Source organism: Canis lupus, chromosome 20 (assembly GCF_011100685.1).
Source record: "Canis lupus familiaris isolate Mischka breed German Shepherd chromosome 20, alternate assembly UU_Cfam_GSD_1.0, whole genome shotgun sequence".
In the NCBI taxonomy this organism is placed as follows: domain Eukaryota; kingdom Metazoa; phylum Chordata; class Mammalia; order Carnivora; family Canidae; genus Canis; species Canis lupus.
In genome coordinates, this window is record NC_049241.1 from 15098270 (window position 1) to 15110764 (window position 12495).

General features: G+C 36.4%; 1 protein-coding gene across 12 annotated transcripts in view; it reads right to left on the reverse strand.

Annotated features, from left to right (window-relative positions):
* Nucleotides 1-12495, reverse strand: part of CNTN4 (contactin 4) — a 916127-nt gene that overhangs the window by 685298 nt on the left and 218334 nt on the right. The gene's annotated exons all lie outside the window — the stretch shown is intronic.

The following is a 12495-nucleotide window of genomic DNA, read 5'->3' on the forward strand; positions in this document are numbered from 1 at the left end:
ACATAAGTCTTTTCAAATCAGTGTTTTTATTTTCCTCAGGGAAATATTCAGAAGTGAAAATACTGGATCATATGGTACTTTTCTTTTTACTTTATTGAGGAAACTCCATACTGTTTTCCATAATGGCTGCACCAATTGACATTCCCAACAAAAGGGCACAAAGGTTTCCTGTTGTCCATACACTCACCAAAATTTATTTTTTTTAACTGTTATTTCTTGTCTTTTTGATAATGGCCATTCTCACTGGAGTAAAGTAATATTGCAGTTTTGATGTTTACTAAAGGAGAGAGGGGCAGAGGATTAGGTGAAACAGGTTAAGGGGACTAAGAGGTTTAAACTTCCAGTTATAAAATACATAAATCATAGGGATGAAAAATAAACCTTAGGGAATATAGTCAAAAATACTGAAATAACTTTTTGTGATGACAGGTGGTAAATACATTTATGGTGATCATTCTGCAATGTATAAACTGTCAAATCATTATGCTATACACTTGAAACTAATATATTATAAACTATACTTCAATGTTTTAAAAGAATCATACAGTATTATTCTTGAAATAATCCTCTTTACAAAACTATAGCATTTCATGATTGTAATGAATCTTGTCATCCTGTTACATTTAGCATGTTTCCTGCATGACACAAATCACAGTGTGTTTACAACACACCTCCTACACAAACATATATCTTTTATTGTAGGAAAATATGTATCTGTTTTTTTCTTATTCTTCAGTTTGAAGTTGCAGAGCTTATTACAACTAATCTAAAACAAGTCTTCCTTAAATATGTGCTGAGTAAATGAATGGATTCAAATTTAAAACTAAGGAACGGATATGCAATTTTAAAAAATTAAACCCATTTCTACCATGTATTTTCTTGACTAGTCTTAAAAGGAAATCTGTAATGATGCCAAGATAGGTATTGAGAAGTTATTGATTTTATAATTAGAAATTCTCCACTGGAAAAAATGTTGAACAGCCATATTCTTATCAGGGGGAAATTGATTTAGTTAAAACTTTCCATCTCAAATGTGCCAGCATGCTCAGAGATGAATAAGGTAGATAGATACACAATGCCATTCCTTGAAAAAGGGTAAAGATACATGCATTATTCTTGGTTACTTTTGTGCTGTTTTATATAGAGAAAGAAACTATGCATCCATTAGAGGCAATGGAATAATAGCCTCCACTGGACAAGAACATGAGAAAAAGCTTTCATTTCATTCACTTCCTTTAAGTTCAGTTTCCTTACGCATAAAATGAGGCTAATAATTATATATCTACCTTACACTGTTTTTGTGAGGGCAGAATGAGATAATCCATGCAAAGGACAGTGCCCAGTTTATAATATCCACAAAATATTTAATATTTTTTAAAGTTACTAAAAATTTATTAATTTTCCAGTGTTAAATCCATACCATTTACCTGCTATTTTAACACCTTTAAATTACGGTTAAAGTTTAGTTGTTTCTTTTATTATAAAGTCCAAAAACTCACATGTGGGAACAGACAAAAAATTAATGCATGAATATATGGATGTATCATCCTCTGTTCAGAATGACAGGTCCAGGAGTTTTGAACTCATCAGTTGTTGTCAACAGAAATGCACTGGCTTTATTACAATACAAGGAAACTAGAAATTCACAAGTGACTGCAGAGCTTTTTGGCTAAATGCAACAAGAAGGAGGCAGCAGCTGGCAAGGCCTGGGTCATAAAGGATGATTTTTACTCTAGAGAGCAAAAAAGTCCTAATCTAGACCCTCCCCAAATAACTCAGAAGTAAAAAGTGTGTCGCATATTTACTCAGAACAAAATCCTTCGCAAGTGATGATTAAGAGTATGAAAATAGTCCTAATTAAAATGTACAAAAAAGCAGATGAGGCATTCTTAATTCTTTCAGTTCTCACAGACATTGAGTGCAAGATTAGGAGAGAGAATATAATGGTCTCCTCACTTTAATCAACTTTTTCCATTTCATTAGGGTCAGATATGTGTCTACCAAATAACATAAGTGAGATCACCACTGGCTGTAAGTGTCCTGCAATTATCCTTCATATCATAACTTTAAATAATCAGGAGATAACACATGGACTCTGAACTCAGATCTGAAGTTAGGCTTTGCCATCTACCTTCTACATGAACTTAAGCAAGTTACTTAACTCCTTACAGTCTCAGTTTCCCCACCTAAAAAACAGGAACAGTATTACCTACAAGGTTTGCAAGCTCTAGTAAAGATAAAATGAGAGAATTCATGACAACTATCTGGTGTCTAACAGTTATTTAATAAATGAAACCAAAATTATTGCATTCTTTGAATATGAAAGGAAAGCATGAAGTGAGAGTGATAAAATTCAGTAACTGCCCATATTTTAGAAGACCATTATATTTAGGGGCATTTTCCTTACATCCATCCTACTTAAGTTATTGATGATATTTTCCACCACTGAATTAGTGAGTACTTCTTTTTCAGAGGTATTTACTTCTTTCACACGTAGTTAAAACCCAACCTGAATTTTCTGTGGGAGGCAAAGGTCACAGAGTTATTAAATTATCCATGTTTATTTCCTAACTTTCCTTTAGCTTTGCTTGATATTAATTTAGTATTAACATCCAGGTTATTAAACTAATACTATGCTAGAGATTACATTTGAATACATTTTTCAAGTGGGAAATGGGATACATTTCTTATTGTGCTGTCTAGCTACAAGCAAACAAATGGTCATTTGATTCTTTTATCATTATCCCAACGAATAATATCAACCACAGAGATCACTAATGGGTTCCCCCCACGCACTCAAAGTAAACAACAATACAACATGATACATAACAGGCTTTAGTGTTATTAAGAGATAATCATATCCTTGGGACTTTCACTGAGCATAATAAGTGGCAGTGCTAGAATACGATTATCTCTCGATAACAAGGGTCCCTGCAGTTTTCACAAAGTGAGAAAAAAAGTCATTACTGTAGGGAAAATATGTATTTATTTTACTGAAACATAATGCTCACAATTTAAGCTAATGAATAGTGGCTCTCCCTGAGAGGACAGTACTACACAGTGTAGGAGGTTTCATTTCAAGGTTATACAGGCACCATCACCTTAAGGAGTCTGGCTTGAAGAGCCATATTCTGGAAGACTAATTTCTGGGGTCTTGACTACAAAGTAAACTGGAAGAGGCTTAAGAACCTAGATATCTGGGAATCTATTTAAGACAGATGACTGAGAATAGCAATGGAAATGGCTTATGCTGCTTATCAGATGTAAGGTTAGAAATATGGGATTCTGAGCTTCACAAGTTGTCTGATGTAACATAATTAGGGCAGCTTACTTGAGGGGCTACAGACAGATGGTCCAGTTCACGTGAGGTCCTGAGACAACCAACCAATGACATCAAAATAGGAAATGGTGGTATATGGATTTAGAAATAGAAGAGTAAAAGAAAGAAATGGGCATGCATCTTTAGCACTACTCTCAAGGACAGGAAAAAAGTTTATACACAAGTAGAGAGTTTCTTTACTTAGTTTAATCAACAAGAGATGCCTGAGTGACTCAGTTGGTTGAAGGTCTGACTCTTGAATTCAGCTCAGGTCAGAATGTCAGGGTTGTGATATTAAGATCTGTGCTGGGCTCCATGCTGAGTATGGAGTCTGCTTCAAATTCTCTCTCTCTCTCTCTCTCTTTCTTTCTCTCTTTTTCCCCTCCTCTGCCCCTAGCCCCACTGCTGAGTCATTAAAAAAATAAATAATCAGCAAGAAAATTTTACTCAACCTAAAATTCTCAGAATGGTGGTATTTTCTGATCCAACTCACAATGAAGGGATAAAAGCTACTCTTCATGTCTCCATTTATTAATTAATAAAATGCGAGGATGCCTGGGTGGCTCAGTGGTTGAGCATCTGCCTTTGGCTCAGGTCATGATCCCAGGATCCAGGATTGAGTCCCACATCAGGCTCCCTGCATAGAGCCTGCTTCTCCCTCTACCTGTGTCTCTACCTTTCTCTCTCTCTCTCTCATGAATAAATAAATCTTTGAAGGAAAAGGAATAATAAAATGGGTAAGTTAAAACCTCCCTTAGAATTACTGGGACAGGGCAGCCCAGGTGGCTCAGCGGTTTAGCGCCGCCATCGGCCCAGGGCCTGATCCTGAAGACCTAGGATCGAGTCCCACGTCGGGCTCCTTACATGGAGCCTGCTCCTCCCTCTGCCTATGTCTCTGCCTCTCTCTCTCTCTCCCTCTCCGTGTCTCTCATTAATAAATAAACAAAATCTTAAAAAAAAAAAGAATTACTTGGACAGGTAAATATGGAATTTAAAAGACCCTGTAGGGCAGCCCCGGTGGCACAGCGGTTTGGCGCCGCCTGCAGCCTGGGGTGTGATCCTAGAGACCCTGGATCGAGTCCCACGTCGGGCTTCCTGCATGGAGCCTACTTCTCCCTCTGCCTGTGTCTCTGCCTATCTCTTGCTCTCTCTGAATGAATAAATAAATAAATCTTTTAAAAAAAATAAATAAAAGACCCTGTAATTATTACTCTATATTTGCCTCTATTTACCAATATGCAGAAAGATTACTTTTGTAGACCTTAAAATGAAATAAAAATGCATCATGTTTCAAAGGTTCTGCCAGTGATGCAGTTTAACTTTATTTGTAAGAGATAATGCTAGTAGGCAAGACATAATAGTTATTTTACTATAATATGCTTGGAACTGCAAACTTGGCATTGAAGCCTATAAGACATTATCCTAAAACAAACAAACAAAATGTCTTAAAATACGAGGGTGCCTGGGTGGCTCAGTTGGTTGAGCATCTGCCTTTGGTTCAGATCATGATCTCAGGGTCCTGGGATTGAGCATCAGGCTCCCTGCTCATCAGGCAGTCTGCTTCTCCCTCTCCCTCTGCTCCTCCCCCAATCTCCTGCTCATGCTTTCTCTCTCTCACTCCTACCCCCTCTCAAATGAATAAATAAAATCTTTAAAATTAAAGTCTTAAATTATGTGCAAAGGTATGAATTTTAGGAGTTTACAAAAACAACCAACTAATCATTGCTCTAAATCAATGATTATCAACCAGAGGCAATTTTTTGGTAAAGTCTGGAAACATTTTTGGTTGTACAAATTGGGGGATGGGAAGTGAGAGTGCATTGCTACCAGCATTTAGTGGATAGATGACAGGTACACTTGCTAAATCTCCCATAATACACTGGATCCTGTTCTAAATATAAGCACTATATGCACTTAGCTCATAATGTGAATGATCTTTATCAGTAGGTGTTTACATATACAATTCATTGCTATGAAAAATTATTTCATCTGCCTCTATATACTAGGGATAGAGATGGAAAATAATTCTCTTCAAATGACTGAAGCCCATACACAAATGTATGTGGCTTAGTCCCTTAAATTTCCATTAAGGAAAATTATCAGGTTTGGCTAAATTCAATTCTGTCTTTCCCACTGGGAAAACAGAGGGGAAATGTCAATGTGTTGGCAATCAGCAAAACCAGAAAATGAAATTTTCCAGGGTTCGCCATTATCACAAAAACTTGGAACAACTATAATGACAACCTGTCACTCTGCATTTTCAGGAGATACATTATGCCAATGCTTGACATTCCACAATAGCATAATATGTCACGTTATGTGATGTGATGTAAAAATATATTGGACACTTAGAATTTGATACTTCCTATATGTGCATGCTCTTTGTTGGAGTTTCACAAATTCAGGGAAAGGAAATACCTACATTTTTGCCCAGTAAATGGAAGACTAATGAAATGGGAGCATAAATCACAACAAGTTACTGTAGAATGATAGACTCCAAATATTTTCACATGGGTAATTCCATACACTCTAAGAAGAAAATACAGCATAGAGTAGTGACTGAGAGTTCAGAATCTGGCTTTCAAAAATCAGATCTCCATATCCTAGCTAAGTAACCTTCAGCAAATTACCTCTCTGTGCCTTACTTTCTTCATGTATTAAATGAAAGTACTAATCCTATTTGCCCCCTAGGGCTGTTGTGAGAATTATATACATTAATGTTTACCAAGTGCTCAGTACATAGTAAAGGCTATTAAGTGGTTGTTTTTAATAAAAAAGAAACACCTCTAGTCCTATATATTTAAATAACTTTTCCTGGATAGCGCTGGTTCCTTTTAGTGAGCTTGCTGTTCTCTACTGTCCTATTCTCATAAGCCACACTGGACTTTATTACTGGAGACTGTTGTCTAAGTATTCAATTTGCTGAACATGAATTAAATATACAGTGCATACCTTTATGCAATAAAGGATATATTGGAGTTCAGGGTAAAGGAAACGTTGTCTGAAGGCCTAAGGGGCTCACAAGCTGGTTCCTCAAGGCAGAAAATCTGTTCATGGCCATAAATGACTTGTACACACAGGTATCCTTTGTTTTTTGAAAGTTCATGTTATGCCAATTACTATTAGGAAAGACCTACATTAGCAGAGTACCTGTTTTCACTAATCAAAAGAAAATCTAAAAAGGATTTTCACTTTTATTATACACACACACATACACACAGAGAAAGAGGGAAAAAAAGCACAAATAGCATTCAGTGTTTATTTTGCATTAAGATAGAGGCAGTGCATACCCTGAACACACCACCAAGCTGCTTCCCAGGAACTATACTCAGCATCAAACCACAGTAGCGTTGACACAGAACTGTGTCTAAGAGAGTTTATGCTTTACCTTGATTTATTTTGGGCATCCGTTAAAAAGCTGTGTCCTAATCTATCAGAAAAAGTCTGAGAGAAGTTTTTTTGGGGGTCTGAGAATGTTCAAAAAATTTCTATATGAACTAATGGTAATTGTTTTTTTCTTTATACCATTAAGGCTATGAATAGTTTCATTAAAATGCTGTACGTTCAGAAAGGAGGGGAAACCTATAATGGAAACCGGTAAGGACTTTGAAGTGTAGTTTCCATTCTGAAAAATAGGGATCATAGGGGTCATAGTTTTTGAAAATGTGATCATAGGACTTTTGGTGGTACACAATATTTTTATTTTCTGAACATTTTAAATCTATGTATATTTAAGTTCGTATATATTTACTTTTTTATTTTCCACTTGTACTACATTTTCTTCTATTTATATTATTGATATAAATGTTCTTCATATGAACAACTACTTAAAAATTCATTAGATTTACAGAAAATGTTTAATAGAAAATAGCAGACCTACTATGGACCAATGTTAAGAAATATGATCATAATATATAAATGTCCAGAACTGGAGGAAAACAAGATATAAAAAAAAGGGAAATTCTGTATGAGTAGTTAGGTCTAAGAGCCCAGAATATGGGCTAATATGGGGCTCTTACTTTTCACTAGAAACAACTATTTATTCTGATTCTATGGAGGAGGATTACTAATTCACACCACTGTACTTGAGAATATGCATCCTTTCCCAGATCCGCTGCTATTCATGGTCCAGAAATCATCACAGCTTTCTTTAAAGAGAGCAGTACTAATTACACAGTGATATAGTTTTGAAGGGAAACACAAACCCAACAAAATGTAAAATATTAAGCATGACTTGAATTTCTTCCCCAAAGAGGAAGAGATCTGCTGATGTAAAAGCCAAGTGCCTCCTGAACAAATGGCTGCTGAACCTGAGAACAAATCTTAAAGGTCAGTATATGTTTACAATATCATTGAATTTTTTCTATTACCATGAAGAATGAAATAGCAACTAAACAGCATAAAGGAGATGAAAGAAATAATATTTTACAACTTACTGAATTGAGCTACACACACAATAATTTCCAGGATTGATTTCCTGTCTACTTTTGAAGCAAATAGCCATCAATTTGGAAATCCATGCACAAGTATGTGAAGAATATAAACATTTTCTACTCAGTGGGAAATTTCTTTAGCTTTCTTAGAAGAAATTTAGTGCTACACACACACACACACACATATTTATAATGAAGATTGTATAATTCATGCCAACTTGAAATTTCCCTAGTTCACTATAAATCAGTTATGGCTTAACTGAACTCCAGGGTAGGCACTGCGACATTTGAAACACTTTGAAAAATCATATTGGTGTCCTATATCTTTAGAGGTATAAAAATGTTCTATGTATAGTCCAGATCCAAGAAAACCTGGTGAAATGATAACAAATAGGCTATAGAGTTAGAGAAGTGCTAGTTCAAACCTCATTTATTCTTTTATGACCAGAGGCAAAGTAGTCTCCTTTAGCTTCAAACTATACATTTGTAAAACGGAGGCCAGGATACCTTTATTGCCCAGGGCCTAGTACAGAGCACTAATTCAAAAACAGTGGCAGCCCCTCCTATTTTTGCTTCTCTTGAAACCCCACTGCCTCATTCTCATCTCATAATGGAACAAGTCACCTGCTGAATGAGTTGTCAGACTAACGTTATAGAAATCACCACTCAATTTCTCTTCATAGTGGGTATATACAAATTATATTTCTGTAATAATTCATTTAATTCCCTAAAATAAATATTTCTTTTCACTCTGAACCATTATACACCCCCAAAAAAATTAGCTCAAATATTATAGGAATAGTTCCATATTTGTTAGGAAAAAATAAAACTTGTAACTATGCATTTTTAGTTCTAAAGTATACATATGTCTTATGTTACTAAATTATACACATAATTAAATAGAAGCAATTATTTAAAATGATATAAAATATATACACAAGTTCTCATATGTTCCCCAACCTTAAATGGATACACTTGACTATGTGCCAGCATGCATCTCACCACTAGTAAGCCCCTTCCTGCAAAGAGATACCTAAATATAGAAAAAATTGAAGACTTCCAATTTTCGCCTTCCAGAGTATTGGTATCACATTTATTTTAACCTGGGTAAATTAAATAAAACTGAACCAAAAAAAATGAAGAAACTGATTTCAGGCACTGGGCAAAAGATAGCACAAAGCTGTGATCATTTAGAAAAATGAAACATACGAGGGGAGCTCCTAGTTTATCCGGACTTTATTTCCATGGGCACTTTCCAAACCACAGGAAACGGAAGTAAAGCCCAAACTGAGAGTAGTGGTGTCACTGGGTAAAACAAAAATTAGGGTTCAAAGCTATTTGTTTGTTCGGAATTTACAGGGTTAGGGATCCCTGGGTGGCGCCGCGGTTTGGCGCCTGCCTTTGGCCCAGGGCGCGATCCTGGAGACCCCGGATCGAATCCCATGTCGGGCTCTCAGTGCATGGAGCCTGCTTCTCCCTCTGCCTGTGTCTCTGCCTCTCTCTCTCTCTCCCTCTATTACTATCATAAATAAATAAAAATTAAAAAAAAAAAAGGAATTTACAGGGTTAGATAATGAAAAGGAAGATGCTGCTCAAAGAAGGATCTGTAGACCTATGCATAGAAGTCCACTTGAGTCATTGGCTGAATACTAAATTGCAAGGTATAATGAGAGCTTCCACAAGGCCTGGCAGAGAACAACTATTGGTGAAACTGCGGTGCCATAGAAACAGATTCTATGGCTTTCCCAGGGCTGGAGATGCTGGAGTTCCAAAAGCCAGAGTGGAAAATACTTTGTGAACGCTCCAAGTATTCCACTAAAACCATAAAAAAGTATACTCTTAAATTTTTGAGAATCAGAAAGTGATTTACATGGGTTCTATGTCTACTGATATTTACTATTTTAAAATTTTAAAATGAAACTTCTAAAAATATTTATTCATTTATCGATAAATCTATTTATATAAATAGAACATCTTATGAAAAATAATTATCTAAAACAAAAAAAATAGAGATCAGAATGCATATTTTACACATTTGCAAATCATTTAAAGGTTTGCCTCAGCAGAAGATAATTTTATTCCTCTTTTTGTCTCTACATTTAGTCTATGTGATATCACATGTCATGTAGCCTTTGGAAAAGTCCACGAAGCCCTTGCTATCTATTCTGAAAAAAGCTTCAAAATGAATGACCACCTAAAAATTTTGGTCACCTCCATAGGATTCCCTGGACCAGACTCTGAGAACTAAACTAAGAGGAGACCTTGGAAGTAGTAAGAAGGAGGAACACATTGGAGAGATAATAAGAATTAGAAAATATATGTGAGCAAAATTTGTGAAAAGATTTTCATAAATTTTAGCACGATATTTTTTTCAAAGGATCTGTGATTTGCCAGGGTAGCATTCCTTGCGAATCTGTTTTCAGAGCTGCAGAATTGATGTGGGAAGGAAGAATGGATAGGAGTAGCTGATCTAGGCTAGTCAATACCCCTGGAAAAGTGCCTGGATCAAGAGAACACCTAGGTGCAAGCAGACCCAAACACGTATTTCCTAAATGTAATCTATAGACTTAGGAAAGGTGGGTCCTCTGCTTTTGGGAGTATACTCAGGGTTCTCAGGAGCCACCTATCCCTGTCCTAGCAAAACACTGAGAAAAGTAGAGAGAAGCGGGGTTGGGGGATGGGATAACTGGGTGATGGACATTGTAGAGGGCATGTGATGTAATAAGCACTAGGTATCATAAGACTGATGAATCACTGACCTCTACCTCTGAAACTAGTAATATATGTTAATTAATTGAATTTAAATAAAATTTTAAGTATTTTAAAAAATAAACAACGTTCGCTGTTAAAAAACTAACATTTCACTAATTAGAATAAAAGAAAAACTGTCAGTAATTATGAAAGTCAATATTGTAAGTATATTATTGATACCATGCCCAATGTTAAAAATGATGACCTGCCAATATTAGGTATAAAAACATTATTAATTTATGGTATTAAAACAGTGAGGTATTGGCTAGTGAATACCGATAACCAAGCAAAACAATTAGAAGTCCAGGAAACAGATGTTGATATATATTATAATTCACATATGTAATGGGAATTTTGTTTTCTGACTCAAACTTAAGTGGACAAAAAATGCCTTCCTTTCTAAAAATTAAAAAAAAAGAAACAATGTTGGGATGCCCACTGGCTCTGTCAGTGAAGCAGGATAATCTTGATATCAGGGTTTTGAGATGGAGCCTCAGCTGGGTACAGAGATTACTTTAAAAAATAAATAAATAAAGGAAGCAACGTCATGGAAAAAAAAAACATAAAGACACATTTTCTAACTATTTTCTCCATCATTCCTCTCTTCCCATCCCACATTCTGCTCTGAAAACGTCTGAGCCAGACCAATGCCATGGCCCTGGAATGTCATACCATACTTTAGATAGCACTTCTCAACTGAGAGTGGTTATGCCCTTCCCATACCAGAGGACATTTTACCATGTCTGGAAACATTATTTTACTTTGCTGAGTGTGCATTATTGGTATCTAGAGCCCAGGGATATGGCTAAACATACTACACTGAACAGAATAGCTTCCATAACAAAGGATTATCTACTCCAAAATGTCTATAGTGCTGAAACTGAAAAGTCCATTTCAAGGAAATAATCTTGGTTTAGGAATTTTCCACCGTAATCCTTTCCTGCTCATCAGCATAAACACAGAGCCACCTGCAGGAAGCAGTACAGTGTCAACACTGGCTACCTAATTTGCTTACATGGAGCCCAACAAACCTGCGCTCTGGCAGGACTACCCTTCTTAATCAAGCTTGCTTCAGTTCCAGTGCAGCAGACCCCTTCCCCAGAAGACCAGCACAAACCTCTACCACACCACATCTTCCAACTAGAGTTCTGCAGGGCCTCAGTTCTGGCACAGCTGATATCAGGTCTCATTTCACAAGCAGACCAGAACACATCTATTTAAAATTTGCCATATTAAAGTCAGGACCAAACACTGCTCACAGCAAGCAAGGAGAGCCTCTGCAAGTGGCCTGAAGGAAAGAGCAGCCAAAACACAAGAGCAGAGTGCATGTAGCACACACCAGGGACACTCCCTGAAGCACCAGGCCATGTGTGCTATATGACCTCTTTTTCATAACCATTACTTTCAGGAGTGGGAGACACAACTGGTTTTTCTAACACACAGAGGAGGGCAGAGACTTAGTCACTGGGCTTGAGAAAAAAAAAATAAAAGATATCAATGAGATCCTTACCACAGAGATTAAAGAGTTAAAAAAAGAATCAGAGATGAAGAATGCAATAACTAACATTGGAAACAGCTTGATGCAATGAACAGCAGGGTGGAAGAAACAGAGGAATGAATTAGTGACCTAGGGGACAAAATAATGGAAAATACGGAAGCTGAACAAAAGAGATAAAGAAGAATTATGCAACACAAGAACAGACTTAGGGAACTCAGTGACCCCATCAAACATAATAACATTTGTTATTACAGGAGTCCCAGAAGGAGAGAGAGGGAAAAGGGGCCAGAGAACGTATCTGAATAAATAATAGCTGGAAACCTCCATAATCTGTGCAAAGAAGAAGATACCCAGATACAGGAGGCACAAAGAAGTCCCATCAAAATCAACAAAGCAGGCCAACATCAAGACATATTGTAACTAAATTTTCAAAGTAGTAATAAAGAAAAAAAAGTCTTAAAAGCAGCAAGACAAAAGAAGTCTGTAACTTACAA